This window comes from Lutra lutra, chromosome 5 (genome assembly GCF_902655055.1).
Source record: "Lutra lutra chromosome 5, mLutLut1.2, whole genome shotgun sequence".
NCBI classification, from domain to species: Eukaryota; Metazoa; Chordata; class Mammalia; order Carnivora; family Mustelidae; genus Lutra; species Lutra lutra.
In genome coordinates, this window is record NC_062282.1 from 108,301,293 (window position 1) to 108,319,577 (window position 18,285).

Sequence of the window (18,285 nt, forward strand, 5' to 3'; positions counted from 1 at the left end):
TTTGATTTGACCTATGTCAAATCAAGGCTATCTCTGGTATCATCCACTTATGTGAATTAGAAATTCTTAGGGGCAGTCCTTAAAAAGCTACATCAAAAGTAGAAAAACATAACTCAATCAGAACCATAAAATAAATGTATTTCAGAAACTAAAACATGCAAAAATCAATGATACATGATGTTAAACCATCTGGCTCTTCCATTTTTTTCTTAATTCTTTTTTGTCAGTTTCTAAATAATTCCCCTTTTTCAAAATAAAGTGGTAATCCATGACCCATAGTATGGATAAATGCAACATAAATGTGTATTAAAAATTATTGGTCTTGGGGCTCCTGGGTGACTCAGGGGGTGGAAGCCTCTGCCTTCGGCTTTAAAAAATCTTTAAAAAAAAATTATTGGTCATTATGGAACAAAGTTATAATTCACAGTCTGGAATTCAACACAGGCAATAAATACTGATACTAATGCACTCAGTAAACTTACTCTGAGTGTCTTGTAAATAATGTTTTTAAGTAAAATACTTTTGCTTCTACATGTTCAACTTCCTATCAAAACACTACCAAGATTAAATGGAATCTCTCAAACTGAATTTTTTTTTAAAGATTTTATTTATTTATTTGACAGACAGAGATCACAAGTAGGCAGAGAGGCAGGCAGAGAGAGAGGGAGAAGCAGGCTCCCTGCTGAGCAGAGAGCCTGATATGGGGCTCGATCCCAGGACCCTGGGATCATGACCTGAGCCAAAGGCAGAGGCTTTAACCCACTGAGCCACCCAGGTGCCCTTCAAACTGAATTTTTTTAACTAATCTCTACATCATGATCTACCAGAAGAAACAACTTGCTTATTTTTCCTGTTTTGTTGCTTTTTATAAGAACTTCCCTTTTTACAGATACAATAAATTACATATGCAAATAAATAAAAGCAAAACAAGCAATCTGAATGGTGCTTTTTTATATGTGGCATAAAGCTTTTCAGTGCAGTTACTCTGAATGACCCACATAGAAGAAACCCTGGCTACAGGTAAAACTGAGTTTTATGCAGATGCACCTATTGCTAAAATAGAGTATCTTATGCCCTTTCTAGTAAACATTTAAAAAAAAAAAAAAGTCACCCTTCCTTCCACCTAGTCAGCTATTTTAGTAGCCTGGTAAATTACTAGTAAGTTACCTCTTCTCATTTTAGACATTAGGAAACAGCACATTATAGAAATATTTAACCTCTGCCTTTAAAAAGGTTAAATGAATAATTCTCTCATCTCTGGAATGAAAGAGGTCTTAGAAACTAATTCTAAATTTTAAGACCCTCCAATTTGGATAATTTCAAAAGATTTAAGTTTCAAAAATATCCTGATGAACTTGCTAATATTATAGCTTTCTCTGTCAAGTAAAATAGTATGTCCAGAATCTCCCCAAAATAGGTAAAGGTCTTATTAAGCTTATTTTAATGTCAGTCAACAAAATAAAACACTATCAATCAGCAAGATAAAATACTATCACTCATCAACAGAAAAAAATACATATGAACACCCCAACAACCTCAGGATTCCGCTGACTGAAAATAACTTGGAAGTCACCCAGAGAAGAGAACTAGTCATATGGTAGTAAACACAGAGGGAAGAGAGACAGCTCCCATGACTTTCAGACATCAGAAAAAATGAGTCTCTCTTAGTCATAGTAAATTATGATTATAGGGATTCCCATCAATACATCAACAGCTGGAAGAGAAGGTCAGAAACCCCTAATTCAGTCACATAATTCATTAAACTTAAAACTGAAGTATTCTCAGTGATAAGCTATATTTCACATAATATGAACTTATTATAACATACCTAAAATGGACTATTTTATTTAAAATCAAAAAAGTTCAAGAGTTGTCCTTTATAGTCCTCCAGCTTTGCTGATGGATCTTACCTGTTTGGAAATCTAAAAAATTATTAACCCTAGATTTTACTGATTCCTTTCCTCTTTCTACATAACTCACCTTGATCCGACCAAATGTCACAATTAGACAGCCTTTGCCAGTAGGAATGTAACTTAGGAAACTGAACCATCTCCCAAAACCTGTGACAGTGGCTATTTTTGTCAGAATAGGGCCTTGAATACTAAATAGTACTTACTTAAACTAGTTAAGTTTCCACAGATTTAAAAAGATATGAAATTATTCTCTGTTAACTACAGACCATTAGAAATGTGTACATTGCATTTATATACCTATTCATTTAGAGTAAATGGATAAAAGGATGATATTTTCTGATTAGAATTATACTTTATTTTGGCTAAAGCTACTTAACTGAGTTGGTAGATAATATGGAAAGGCAACATCCATCTGTAACTGTTTCTTTACCTTTTAATTTCTTCAACACACATAAAAAGATCAATGTTTAATTTGTGTATTATTTCCATATTAACAGAAAAAAATGTGGTAAAATAGACAACATAGCAAAGTATCTCAAAGCAATCTTTATTAAAAGCCTGATTAACCTAAAATAAGAGATTTAACTTCATTTTTGTTTAGTTTAATGCAATTATCTCCCTCCCTCAACTGTAATCTAAATGACAGCAGGCTACTATACAAAATAAGTAACTCTTACACATTTCAAAGGACAAGCAAAACACATAAGAAGTATATCCAAACATAAATTCTTATTATATACCATATAGACTGCCAACTAGCAAAGGTAAGTGGACTTATTACAAAGCCCCATGAATTTAAGTAATTTTTCTCTATTTAATAAGCATTTTTTTTTAAGATCTTATTTATTTATTTGACAGACAGAGATTACAAGTAGGCAGAGAGGCAGTCAGAGGGAGGAGGAAGCAGGCTCCTGGCTGAGCAGAGAGCCGGATATGGGGCTGGATCCCAGTGTCCTAGGATCATGACCCAAGCTGAAGGCAGAGGCTTTAACCCACTGAGCCACCCAGGCCCCCTTTAATACATTTATGAAGAAAACAGTTGAAGATGGTGTGCTACACTCGTATTTTTTAAGATTTTATTTATTTATTTGAAAGAGAGAGAATGAGAGAGACAGCATGAGACGGGGTAGGGTCAGAGGGAGAAGCAGACTCCCCGCTGAGCAGGGAGCCCAATGTGGGACTCAATCCCAGGACTCCAGGGTCATGACCTGAGCTGAAGGCAGTCGCTTAACCCACTGAGCCACCCAGGCACCAGGGCATGCTACACTCTTATGCCAGGACGATCACTGCCTCTCCAATCAATAACTGGTTATTTTATAATTCATATTAAGACCATTGCCCTTACTAGCAGTTTTTTCAAATAAATTCCGTTTTATTCAGGTTCCCACCAGAAAAATCAAAGTGACCTGCATATGCTCTTCATTGTTGATTTTACATGAATGTAAGCATGCTAAAATAATGATCAAATTAAAGTACTTAAGCATTTTGCTTAGAACAGCAATTATAAACTTTAGTTAACTCATTTCACGCTAGATTTCCAGATTTTATTAAATACATATTGAAAACACTTATTGTATCTTTTAACCACATAGTAAGAAACCCCACCTTAATACTGTCAGTTACATTTCAAAGTTCTAATAAAATAGTAAATGAGATTTATGTAAAAGGCAATTATGCTAGTAATGATATATTACATAAAACTTATTCAAACTTATACTTAAAATGTTTTTAATTCAAATATACTTTAATTAAGTAATAATTAATATAGAATTAGTATTTTACAAATAATCCACAACATATTTTGCAAAGGTACCTGTTGACAGTGCAAAAGTGTTACAAATTTTATTATGAACTGTTACACAAAAATGGAACATCAATAATACACCATACTTTCTACCATTTCTATATGTCCATTTTCTTTCCTCTGAGCTTAAGCTTATCTTGTTACAAATAGCAGAATAAATTTTAAATCCATCCATGCTTTCTTACACCTGGGTAAAATGGTATTGACATTTTTTAACATCTCAGATGACTTATTTCCTGTTTTCACAATGGGAGAGAGTAAACTCTGTTCATGTCACTTTCCCATTTACAAACCTTACAGTGGGGGCACACAGTGGCTCAGTTAGTTGACCATTTGACTCTTGGTTTCAGCCCAGGTCATGATATCAGAGTTGTGAGATCCTAGGGATCGGGCTCCACGCCCAGTGGGAAGTCTCCTTGGGACTTTCCCTTCATCTCTGTCTGTCCCTTCCCCTATTTGCACGCCCTCTCTTTAAAATAAATAAATAAATCTTTAAAAAACAAACAAACCTTACAGTGAGCCCCAAATAGCCTCAGGATGACTTCAGAATTGTTAGCCTAGCTTTCAGAAACTAGCCTTGGCTTCTCTCTGTCACTTCTACCACCTCTCTAAAATTACCCCTCCCCGAAACACACACACTTACACACACCCCTAAAGTACTACTGAAACTTTGTTTCCAGGAAACCTTTTCACAGGATAACAGAACCAAACAGTGCTCCCCAACTAACACCTCTATGTACACAAAATTACCAAATTAAATATCTAGATCCTCTTCTATTTAGTCTTCTTTCTGCTTCCTTTCTCAAGTGAGGCTGTTCACATTTGATGTCTCCACCGTCTTGCCTTATATTCAACTCCTCAAAATACTACATGTTAACTTGGGTCCACTCCACTGAAACTATTCTCCACCAGTTCACAGAGGACCTCTTATTCTAAAAATTTAAGCCTTCATAGGCCTTCATTTGCAAAAATTCCCTGCCTTGCCCTCTGTGACAGTCACCAATCCTTGTGAGTTTCCCTCATATCTCTCTAGGGTTCCTTTTCAGGCTCAATCTCAAACTGCTCTTCCACTTGGCCCTTAAATATTACCTAAAGTTCCATCTTTGGTCTCTTCACACTTCATTCCCATCTCATGGCTTCAAGTGCTCCATCTCTAGGTCTGAATGGCCTTTCAAACTGAACTCATCATCTTCCTCCTTACATCTCCTATCTGTTCTTCCTCCTGTAGTTCCTTCAAGGCTCATACTGAAATTTCTATCCATAATTACAGCCATCTTAAAAATCCCAATGTTTTCACATTTAAACCACCAAGTCCTATGTATTCTAAATCCTAAGACATCTACTGGACCAAGAGTAAGGTAGAAATGATGTATTATTACCATAGCTTACTTATTACAATAGTTTCCTAACATTGCTGTCTCCTTTACCCCACCCTCTGTGTTACTTCCAGAAGGATTCTTCTAAAATGCACCTCAGCTGTCACTTTTCTGTTTAAACGTGTTTCTTTCTCAGGTCAAGCTGTCATTCAAGGTCATTCTTGAAATAGTTCCTGTTTAACTTGTCAGATGTATCTGGTGACACATTCTCTACCTAACCTATAGCACATCCAGTCATACCAACTTTCTTATAGTCCACCAAATACAGCATTCTCCTTAGTACTTTCCTGTTTCTGAACATGTTTCTCTCTCTCCCTAGAATACTATTTACTTTCTGCTCCCCTCCAACCCAAATTTGGCTAATGCTTATGTCTTATTTAATAAACATCCTCTTAGAAATATCTCCTGGAGGTGCCTGGGTGGCTCAGTCGGTTAAACGTCTGCCTTCAGACCTTCATGACCTGTCATGATCCCAGGGTCCTGGGATGGAGCCCCCACATCTGCTTTTTCCCTCTCCCTCTGCCCCTCCTCCCTGCTTGTGCTCCCTCTCTCTCTCTCTCTCTCTCTCTCTGTGTGTGTGTGTGTCAAATAAATAAATGAAATCTTTTTAAAAAAGAAAAAAAAAAAAGAAATATCTCCTGGAAATATCATAGCCTTCTGCTGGATTCATGCCCTTTTGCAGAACTCCCATGTACCTTCTATTCCCATTATAGTGCTTGTTACTCAGTAAGGTAATTACTGATAGTGAGTTACCTCATGTGCTCGCTTCAGCTGCACATATACTTTAAAAAAAAAAAAAAAAAAAGGACCTATAGTAAGTCCCCAGTGGATAGTGAACTCCTGGTGGGCAGAGAGTGCATTGTTATTCAGATCTTACTAAAGAGGGCTCAATGCAGTCTAACAGAGAGAGAAAGAGATGGTTAACACTTTTTTAAATGAACAAAGGAAGGGGGAGACAGCAGAAAGCTGAAGGAATATTACCCCCACCTCTTAAAATGTATACAAATTTATACTATCACTAAATAGTTACGTGAGTTTTAAAAACTAATTTTAAATGCTATTTTGACAAAACCCAACTTTTTAAAAAGTTTCATTTTCAAAGGTCATTCTATACAAAATAAAAAACAAACACAGGAATAACTGCTTCAAATGTATAAAAAATTAAAACTTGAACACTGTCCTGGATATTCTTCATTGGTCCTGTTGGCTGTGACCTGGGAGGCTGATCTCTAAAGGGGGTGTATTATCTCCTCTCCCTTGCCCTCTGGCTCCCACTTAGACTCTATGGAAAGGAGGCATCAGTTGATCAGAGGGCAGGAAAAGAGGGAAGATCTCTTTGCCAGGCCTCTAGCCTCTGTTTACAATGGGTTTGACGGTGGCTGTGGTCCTCTTGGTAAAATCACCGAACAGGTGAGTAGCCTTTCTGCCATGACCATAGCACTTACCAGATTCTGGTAACTTCTCTGTCCCTGTTCCCCTTCAAAACTAAGGGAGTTGGGGTGGGGGGTGGTAACTCTTTCCTTGTTGCTAATTCCTGGGTGTCCCTCTATCCCTAGTTAGTTTTAACCTTAAACTCTCTCCAGTTTTCCTTTTGAAGGAGCTATCCTGCTGGAGATCTGACTAATGCAAACACAGCAACATTTGGAATCTAGCAGCATTTTTGCCAGGGCTTGCTATGAGTTCTCTTGCTAATGTTATACCCATCTTACAGAAAAGCATCAGCATCCTTTAATGTTTAGTAAAAACTTGCCTACACCCAAAACTTTTTGGGCCTGAATTTATAAATCCAACTCACTTACATAATTGAGCAAATACCATTCAAATTCAAATAAACTAGTAAGTCATTTCCTCAAATGACTTCCTACCTGAAAACTATTCCCAGTATATACACAAACATATTTGTGTATGTGTGCATGTAAGTGTACTTGATAATAAGAAACTTCACTCAGATTTCTCCATTACAGTATTTCTAAGTGAAAAAAACAACTGTATCAGTCTCTCAGTTTAATTCAGTTTAAAAAAATGCTTATTGAAACACCTTTAATGGCTTCCTAATAATTGCTATTGCTTAAATGCACTGAATAAAATGTAATCATCACATAATTTTAATCCAATTATAAATGACAAATAGTTCATAATGCTGTAAAAAAATTAAACTAAGGAATTGTTTCTACTTTTTCTAATAGTTAGTACTATAGAAATGTACTGTAGTACTAGACTCAGTATGGTTGTACTATTGCTCCTGGAGCACATGGAACTTTCCAGATGCCCTAGTCCAAAAACAAACAGAAAACCAACAGGCCATATGCTGGTTGGAAGAGACTCATAATTAGAGGAGAAAGGTTTTTTTGAGCCATTACATATTTCTCATCTGTTTATTTCTGACTCTAAAATTTACTAAGGAAAGCAACTTAGGTCAGAGTACTTCACCTCTACATACAAAAAGAATGGAGAAACAGCTTTACCTGAAATTATAACCTGAGCTCCTAACTGGCATCTTCCTCTCCAACAAGCACGACATTCAAGCTGTTAAATCTCATACCAGCTATTTTGGAGAATATGGAGCTATTGTGGAACACTTTTGGTAGCTATTTAATTCTGCCCACCTTCCGAGCAGCTGTAAAATGCCTTCCTTAACCTTTTTCCTTCACACCTCTCTTCTCTATTGCCTCCCACCCCAACTAAAAATGGTGGAGACTTGTGACGAGAACAATCCAAGCATTCTCATCCCACTTCCCACCCTCACAACTCCCATTATTTTTTCCCCATATCAAGCAATGAAACACTCAGGCAAAATGGTTAAGATGGGCAATGAAGTAAGAAACCTGAGTTTGAATCCAGACTATGCAACTTACTATATGGCCTTGGACAAAGTATATAACCTCAGCGAAACTCACTTACCCCCTGTGTAAAATGAGGGTTATATCTACTTTATTAAGTTGCAGAAGAGATTATGCAAGAAGAAAAGCCAGACATAAAAAGACAAACACCGCATGGTGCCATTCATACACGGTACTTAGAATAGTCAAATTCATGTGACAAAAACGAGAATGATGGATGCCAGAGACTGGAGGGAAGAGAAAACAGAGAGTTATTTATTGGGTATAAAGTTTCAGTTTGGAGCAATGAAAATGTTCTAGAAATGGACAGTGGTGACGGTTGGATAACAATGTGAATGTACTGAATGCCATTAAAATGTACACCTAAAAATGGTTAAAATGGTAAATTTTATGTTATATATGTTATCATGGTTTAAAAAAAAACAAGGTAAGAAATAGTCTATCAGTAATCCATATCAAAGGACTTTTCCCTTCCTTATTAGAATGAGGTATATGAAAGGGGGAAAAAAAAACCTTTCCTTTCCTTATTGTTACTCCAGCTCTGCAAATTGAAGCTAACTGGCAAAGGCATAGAGAAGAGTACGTTGATCAAAGAGCCCAAACCTTCACAAATTAGAAATTCAAACTACCCTAAATCCCAAACCAATTAACTTATGTAACAAAAACATAAAGATTTCAAACAAATATCAGGTTTTATTTATAATGTAGCTATTTTTGGAGTTGTATTTGTGTAAGATTGAATAAGATTGTGTTTAAGTGAGGCACCTAGGTGGCTCAGGTGGTTGAATGGCCAACTCCTGATTTTGGCTGGGGTCATGATCTCGGGGACCCAGGACAGAACCCCACATCTAGCTCTGCACCCAGTGGGCAGTCTGATGGAGGCTTCTCTCTCTCTCCCTCTGTCCCCCCCCCCTGCTCAGGTGTTCTCTCTAAAATAAGCAAATCTTTAAAGGAGAAAAAAAGATTTTGTTTAATCGACACTACAACAATATTTTTCACTTAACCAGTATTGACATAAACTTTAAACTATTATGTAACCCACGATTCTCTGCTGAATCAAATCCATACATAAACCTTCGTGAAATATATATGAACCTCTCATTTTATTTACTTATTTATTTTTTAGAGAGGTAGAATGGGGGTGAGGAGGAGAAAGAATCTTAAGCAGGCTCCATGCCTCTCATTTTAAAAGAGGCAGCTATGGAATAATGAAACACTGACCTTAGCACCAAAAAAAATCTAAATACAGCTCAATTCTGCCACATATTAACTCTATTACCCTACCTAGGTAAGTCAATTTCTACCTATAAATCTCAATAGCCAATGACAATTACCACCTATCTCCCAAAATTATTGTGAGATTTAAATAATACAAGGTACATTAAAATACCTTGAAACTATAAAGTCTAATTCTGTTTATATTGTTAAATTTTTTGAAATACAATGAAAAGGAAATTATTCTATCCAAAATTCATATTAAAAATATATATGCAGGGAGCCTGGATGGCTCAGTCAGTTAAGTGATGGACTCTTGATTTCAGCTCAGGTCATTATCTCAGGGTCCTGGGATCAAGCCCCGAATGGGGCTCCCTGCTCAGTGGGAGCCTGCTTTTTCTTCTGCCTGCTTCTCCCTCTGCCTGCCACTCCCCCTGCTTGTGCTCAGAAGTGTGTGTGCTCTCTCCCTCTCTGTCAAATAAATAAAAATCTTTAAAAAAATAAAAAATAGAAATAAAAACATATATATTTAAAAATACACACACATTTCTTTTTTTTAAGATTTTATTTATTTATTTGACAGACAGAGAGCACAAGTAGGCAGAGAGGCAGACAGAGAGAGGGGGTGAAGCAGGCTCCCTGCTGAGCAGAGAGCCCAATGTGAGGCTTGATCCCAGGACCCTGGGATCATGACCTGAGCCAAAGGCAGAGGCTTAACCCACTGAGCCACCCAGGCATCCCTACACACACATTTCTGAGTAATACAACTAAGTAATCTCCTACAGTCCTAAAATTCACAAAATGACCACTAAACGCCCCTCTTATAGAAAACTCTTCTTTAGAAATTACATAATAATCCTGGTACCAAATATGAGAATATTGAGGAGAAAATAAACTAGTTGTAGTGACATTGTATTGCAATATATTTATAAGCTCTTTATAAATTAAATCCTTAACTCTTTTATTCCACAGATATCTAATCAGAATTCTAAGCACTGTGCTAACCAGTGAGAATACATTTGAAAAGATGACACCATGGTTCTTGTCCTCAGGGAGATTCCAATCTAGATAAAACACTAAACAGAACATTACACAAATAATTCATTAATTTATAATGGATGTGAAAAGGAAAAGGAGAGTTTGCAATGAGTGCACAGATTAAGGGGGTCTAACCAACCTGGGAAATTTACAAGATATAATTATACCAGTTGTACCACCCTTTGTCAATACAATAGGTTTTAAGGGTTCAATAGATCTTAGCTATTTCTATCAATGTTATTATAAAAGCCATATGCTCCACTGTCATTATTAGAACAAGTACATCCCTGGGGTTCAGGAAATAAGACAGTCAATCTTATTACCTAGGAAACCCCAGATAAACTAGACCCACTGCTCAACTCCTCAGTAAAAATACAAAACAAAAGAAACAAACAAAAAACAGGCTCCAGGGAACATAGGTTCTTACCCCAATTTGACTCATACTTTATATATCCTTGAGTAATTATGTTGATGCTTACAGGTTTCCTCAATTATAGTGGAGAACTGTCTGAAATGCTCTAACCCCAAGTATTTTCATGACTTATTCTTTGAATATTATTCAGTATTCTGCTCAAATGTCTCCTTTCCAAGAACCTTTCCCTGACCAACCAGTCTAATGTAGCCTCCCAGTCATTCTCTATATTACACTACTCCACTATAATTTTTTAGCACTTATGACTATCTGAAATTGCCTACTGTATTTACTTTGTTTATTGTTATGATTTTCCTTCAGCTTGAAAGTCCCATGAAAGGAGGGGACTCACTGTACTCTCTCTGTATCTTTACAATACATCTTCCTTACCAAAGATCTCCAGTTTTGCTTAGGCAGCTCAGGTACAAGGGAGCAAGGTTTCCAATCCAGAGGATGAAGATGACTGACTTAGACCAATTATAGTAATCCCATTACCTTTGCCAGTAATTGGTTTAGGGTAGGGAATTTTACAATTCTCTTCAATAAGGCATAAGAAGATAACTGCTAAGCAACTTCAAGAAGAGGTTTTCCTCCCTGATTAATGAGACCCAAAAAGGAAAAGCCTTGGCTTTCCTCCTTCCTTTGACTTGGTCTTATGAGGTAGTGATACTGGGAAAATGGTATGTTTATAAGAGGGAAACCATGAGGACTGGCAAAGAAACTGAGCCTGAACCCTGATATTCTTGAGTCACTCAATCAACTCTGAAACTACCTCTTCCAGACATATGTGAGATTTATTTTTAAACTCTGATCAATTAAACTATTTTCTATCTCCTGTCTTAATACCTGCTGCCAAAAGCATGATAAACTCTTAAGTCTCTGTTTCTTCTATTAACATTAACAGAAAATAGCACGTAACAGTTTAGTGAATTCTTAAAAGGATTAAATGAGACAATGCAAGTAATGGGTCAAATACAAACAAAATATTTAAGTGATAGCACTGCTGTTTTGTTAATATTAAAGAATAAGCTTTCTATGACAAAACTCCACAAGCTCTTTATGAAATACTTAGGACTTTCTTATTTTTCAGAAAACATTTATTTTAATCCTATTAAATGTAATCATTTTAATAGAGTAATTCATTTACCTAGCTTTCTTCTATCAGTAAAGTAGCTGTATTTCTTTCACAAGTACGAAGTAGGTAAATAAAAGGAACATCAAGCCAAATATCAGATCACTAAAGAAAAATAACCATATCAATTTCAGGCAAGAGCCTATTCTTGGCATCAACTCCTCTCTTAGCTTACACATACAGAGCCACATGTAAATTTTCATCTACTATTCTTAACTTCAAAAGCATTTCATCAGTATTTTAATATGGCTTAGATTATATGATGAATAATTCAACTATATTAGTTATTAAAACTATGCTGGGGGGCACCTGGGTGGTTCAGTCGTTAACCATCTGCCTTTGGCTCTGGTCATGATCTCAGGGTCCTGAGACCTAGCCCCGCATCAGACTCCCTGCTCAGCAGGAAGACTGATTCTTCCTCTCCCACTCCTCCTGCTTGCCTTCCCTCTCTCATTGTCTCTCTCTCTCTGTCAAATAAATAAATAAAATATTTTTAAAATAAGTAAAACTATACCATACCTACAATTACAAAAAAAACCCAACAACTTTCAAAATAGGGAAAAAAAGTAATGTTACACATTAGTCTCTACAATTTTTTCTGTGAACTATTTGTATGATATGCCATGAAGTAAAATTAATGCAGAAGATGAAAAATAGGAGATAGCAGGGTCATCAGTTCAAGCTTACTCTAGCTGAACTGTGATTTGAAATGTTACAGTGGTTCATTACTGCTGGAAAGATGTTTAGGGTCCTCCATGAAATAAAATCATCAAAATTCCTAAAATAAAATGTCAGAGTAGTTTCATCATTACTAAAAAGTGTGACACCAACTTAAGTCTCTCTTTTGAAGATGAACAAGAAATGAATATTAATTCTTCCATTGCACCGAACTGTCCAGGCTATTTGAGTCCAGATAAATTTTTAGTTCTGTCAATATTACAGTAACTTTATTAGCTCCACTTTTCAAAAATCTTTATTAACCTACTCTGACAAAAACTACCAGTTACCCATTATGACCAAACAGAAATTCGGACAGGGCTAGCTAGAGGGCTATTAAAAGTCACCTGGAAAAACTCTATTATTCCCTGGGTGGACCATTTTTCCATCTGTTTTTCAATCTCCTTACACAGTGAATAAGAATACACAGTTTGGGAAGTAAGAATAGCATCTATATTCCTCTAGTATTACTAAAAACAAGTAGGACACAAATTTTGGTGGACCACTCTTCAGATCATTTTTGGTGGAATACATGGTTTTGGTATAATAGTCAAATAATTCACAGTCTTAGTCATATTAAGTCATATATATATATTAACAAAACCTTACATGAATAGATGCTAAATATGTAAAATACATACAAATCAGATAAGCAAAGTTTAAAATCTATATATAAACACTTACTTTTTATTATAAACTCTCTTCAGATATTAACAAATATATATTATTCTATTACTCCATTGCTATTTTAAGTCCTTCCCCAAGGAAACAGTAAGTTATTAATAAAATTAATATTTTAGCACATTTACAGAGAGGTTCACATATTACAAATCAACAATACATCACAGCAGGCAAATGTTTCGTATCATTCCCATACCAATGTCAAAGCAATAATGTAGACACAACAATAGAGGATATATCCATGTATTCCAAAATAAAATTATAATTATCTTCAATATATATTTGTAAGCTATATAGTCTAAGAAGTACTATCATGTTTTCTAAATCCAATACATTAAACCTCAATTCTATGCCCCAAAATGTAACAGTTGTGATCTCTATAGAAAAAGATTCTAAATTCAAAATTATTTTTTCCCAAATTTTACTTTTAACTCTCAACTGTAAGGTTGAAGTGTCAATAAACTGTAATGTATCATTTCAACCCCTGCCCACAGTCTATGTTTTAACTGTAAAACAAAATTATTCTATTTCCTAGTAATAATTGAAGATGTGAGATACATTTGGTTTTCATCCTAATTTGGTTTTATATGGCAAACTGCCTCTGAAGTGTGGGAATAAACCTTTCATTCTTCTCTTTCACAGCACTGAAAAAATACATTACAATACTAAAACTATTTCTAAGAGCCAAAAAAAAATCTCTGGATAAACAATACTAAAATTTAACTCTCAACATCCTACATATTTTTTTCTCTAGGTTTGTTCCTTCAAAAAAGGTGGTTTTTAGATTTTTCTACAATAATGGAAAAGAGATCAATCAATAGAAAAATTCTCACAGCTAAGATGACATGTTAGATACAAGTTATTTAGTATTTTGGAGTAAACATCCTGGGGATTGGGAAGGGCAGAGTCAATTTAATATAGAAAATATCATTCCCAAAAAAGTATTCCTTCACTAGTATTAGAAATCTTGATTTAACTATTAAATGCCCATCAGACAAATTTCTGAAGAGATGTGCATTACTTCACTTACTTGTCTTAACTTTATTTCCTTCAGAAAGGAAGGAAGAAAAAGAAGTTTACAGGGTTTTTTTAGGGGAGTGACAATAATAAAAAAGAGGGGAATAAGGTGATGCTGGCAGATATTAATCCCTACAATCCCTATGCCACAGACATGGCATAGTATTTATATTGTGTATTTAAATTGTGCATTAGACCTAGCCACTTAAAAATGAACATATGGTATTTGTTTCTTGGTATATCCAACTAAAAGATTCATAACTGAAAAACCAAAGTTACTTTTCAGAGCCCCAGGTTAGATGCACAGTTTGATTTCTGGTTTCTCACAAGTTTACTTAATATGATGTCACTGTTTGGTAGGTGTACCTTATGTTTAACTTTGCTTTAAAGAAGATTCACCTTTCTGTGCTATGACATAATTTTAAAAGAGGCAGTTAGTTTAATAAGAATACTATCACCACTCATGTATTTATAGGTGCCAGTTAGTCTTTCTGTGGCAATGTGGGGTACAATATGGCTTAAAGTTAAGCAATATTTCTTAGAATAATTTTCCACAGCTACCATGCCTATATAATTTCAAAATTTAAGCAGTCAAACAAAATTCCTGGAAGGAAAAATTGGAAGAAACAAGCATTCTCCATTATTTTAGGCTTCCAACTTCCACTCCTAAAATTTCTATGCCTTGCTCACACCACACACAAATCAGCAGTCTGTCAAAATGGTACACCAGGGGTTAAGAATTCATATGTGATCAAATCCTTAAAGTCTGTTTTATCTGTTTATGTAATACCATTCCCTAAAACTATAGCACCCTCCCCTAGATCAGGAAGGCAATCTGGTATACCGAAAAAATATATCTTTCAGCTTTAACCACAGGTTCTAAAGGTAGAGTAATCTTTACTGGAAACCCAGCTCATAAGGTGTCCCTGGGCGAATTACTTAACTACTCTGAGAGTTTTAGTTTTCTTACCTCTTTAACAGAGAAAAAAAATTACTATGTTGCAGAATCGCTGGGAAAATTAAAGAAAAAACACATGATGCCAGAACACAGGGGCTGGCATGTAGAATGACAAATAACAATTACTGTTTTGTTGTCATTGGCTATTTTTTAAATACAACGAAGCTAGAGAATGTGGAACTCAAATTTCCAAATTCCTTATTTTGTAGGTAATTGAAAAAAAAACTTTTTCCACCCTGAAAAAAAAAAAATCCCTTTGGATCTAACATCTTCATTTATTCAACAGTATTTATTTGGCATTTTCAACATTTGAAGGCACTATCCTTAAGGTTAGGGATACCTCAGAGAAGAAATTAGAAATAACATTCCTTGCCCTCAAAAAACTTACATTTTAGAGGAAGCTAGACATTAAACAAGCAATTATATAGTTACTTAATTACAATTGTGATCAGTGTTACAAGGAAAACCTGCTAAAGGGGGAAATGACCTAGGAGGATCAGAATTTAAATTTCTATGCGAAGATACCACCTCCCACCAAAGGTTTTCAATCACTTGCTCTATAATTAAAAAGTACAACTCTTTGTATAGACTCGATCCTCTGGTTTTTAAAACAGCAAAACAGGGGTGGCTGGGTGGCTCAGTCGAGTGTTCAACTCCTCATTTCAGTTCAGGTCATGATCTGAGGGTCTTCAGAGAGCCCAGCACTGACTGGGCTCTGTGCTGGGTGTGAAGCCTACTTAAAGTTCTCCCTCTTTCTCTCTCCCTCTTCCTATGCTCCTCCTCTTCCTACCATCTCTCTTAAAAAAAAAAAAAAAAAAAAAAATTAAAACAAAAAAATAAGCAATTAACTTGACTTTGGACATTTTTATGCTCAGAACTGTACATTAAAACTTTAGCTACTATATAAAACCTACAGATTAATTTCAAGTATTCCATGCAGTAAGCTATTAATGAAAGAGAAAGCAAAGATAATAATATAGGTAAGCACTCATCAGCTCTCCACCATGAACTCATTAGAAGACACATTTCCTGGTAGAGTATAAAGCCAGTATTTTCATATGCATGCCATTATTCATAACTCATTTTTTCAGAAAGTTTTTATTAAAATAAAATAAATATGTACATATTTATTACTGAAAAAGAAGTTATTTCTGTGGTTTTTAAGATCAGAACAATTCTAACTTTCTCACTAAAGGAAAATTCTTTTTTGCTCAGGTACCTTCTAAAATATGACACCTTAATTTTTTTTTTTTTTTTTAAATCTGGTAACATCCACTTTAAGGACAACTTCAAGATCCCTATCTTCAGAAGTTAGCACACTGTTGTAGAATAGTGCCATTAAACTCCCAAGTGAATAATAAAGGGGAAACCTGAGAGGTCAAATCAACTCTCCCATCAAAATGAAGCTAAGTTTATTCTATAAAATAGAATCTACCTCAAACAACATTCACCCAGAAATTAATGCAACAATAATTAATCCAGAACAATGTCAATTCCCCAAAAGTGCCTCTTCATCTATATTTAGTTCATAAGGCAAACTAGTCCAGGATTCCTGCTGCCAATTATAATGAATGGAAGAAATATATTTGAATCAAATAGCACCATCTAGCAGAACCTTCACCACTTTACTTTCAACAGTAGATATTACTTGGCGTTCAGTTTGGTAGACTGGACAGCAAAAGTGGCAATTATCTGTTTTCATGACAGAATCACAAAATTAGGCTAGAAAGAACCAGAGACACATCACATTCTCATTATTATCTCAGATAATTAAAAAAAAATTTTTTTTTAGGAAGTTATCAGGATACAGATTAGAGTCAACATTCCTGGGAGTCTAACTAAAATCCAAAATTACTTTGATTTTCTTATTTTTATTTATTTTTTTATTTTTTTAAAAGATTTTATTTATTTATTTATTTGAGAGAGAGAAATCACAAGTAGGCAGAGAGGCAGGCAGAGAGAGAGGAGGAAGCAGGCTCCCTGCTGAGCAGAAAGCCCGATGTGGGGCTCGAACCCAGGACCTGGGATCATGACCTGAGCCGAAGGCAGCGGCTTAACCCACTGAGCCACCCAGGCACCCCCAAAATTACTTTGATTTTCAAATTCAACCATCCCCAAATGCCTCAACACATTTCAATTCCTTCACGCTCAGTAATATGAAATCCCAATACTGTGTAATCATTAAAGCATCTTGTTTTTAATCTTATCAGGTATATTATAACCAAATGATTAATGCACATAAATTGGGCTTTTATTTCAAAACTTCAGTTCTAGTAACTTCTGTTTCTTAACCAGACATATTACTGCCTTCTGTGTATTTCACCGCACATCAACTAGTTCCTAAATGTAGCTCCTCAGAAAATACCTCTGGAAACAAAACCAAACCAAACCAGCATCTCTCCTTAAATTTTTTGTTTGTTTTGCTCCATCAAGGCCTGCCACCCCTAAATCTTATGGGAATGGTGTGTTGCTGCCAACACGAAGATTAGGAAATGTTCCCATCCCTAGGGCACAAGAAACTTTCAGACTACTAACTGCCTAAAGGAGGGAAAGTCGGTCGTCTGAGTATTTGGTTTTTATTTACACGCCGCTATTTCCAAGCGCAAGGTAACCAAAGTAGCTCTTCAGAGATGCTCTCGGACTTTTCCCCAGCGTGAAACCCCTCGGAAAGGCAGAGCGCGTTCAGTGACAAGGATAAGCCTCCCCCTCAAAGTGGAGGTGGTTACTGGGAATCACCGATCTGCTGCACAGAAAAGAGGGGTTCTTCCTCAGTGGTCACAGTCACTATTCGGTCTCATTTTTAGTAACAACCAAATCACCGTTACAAGTACATAAGAATAGCAGCAAACCACCCTGCTTCGCAGTGTGCCGTGACAGCAGCATCCCGGGCCGGGAGGGGCTCTTTTCTCGCCTGCCTCCTCCGGGCTCCCACCAGAGTTAACACCTGTATCTCCCCACCTCAACGTTTCTCGCCTTCCGGCAAATCCCTTTTCGGACCACTGCTCCCAGCGCACCCCAGACAACCTTCCTCCCCCCGCCCGGCCGCTGCGGCTCACACAACTCCCAGCCCGCGCGCCCCGCGACCACCGCCCAGCGGGAGCCGCCCGGCCGGCCGCCCGGGCAGCCGCGGCCCCCCGGCGTTGGGGCGGCGGTAAGTCTGCAAAAAAAAGTTCTCCAGCCGC

At 36.3% G+C, this 18,285-nt stretch overlaps 1 protein-coding gene across 4 annotated transcripts in view; it reads right to left on the bottom strand.

Annotated features, from left to right (window-relative positions):
* Window positions 1–18,285, bottom strand: part of SSBP2 (single stranded DNA binding protein 2) — a 312,411-nt gene that overhangs the window by 292,962 nt on the left and 1,164 nt on the right. The window lies entirely within an intron of this gene.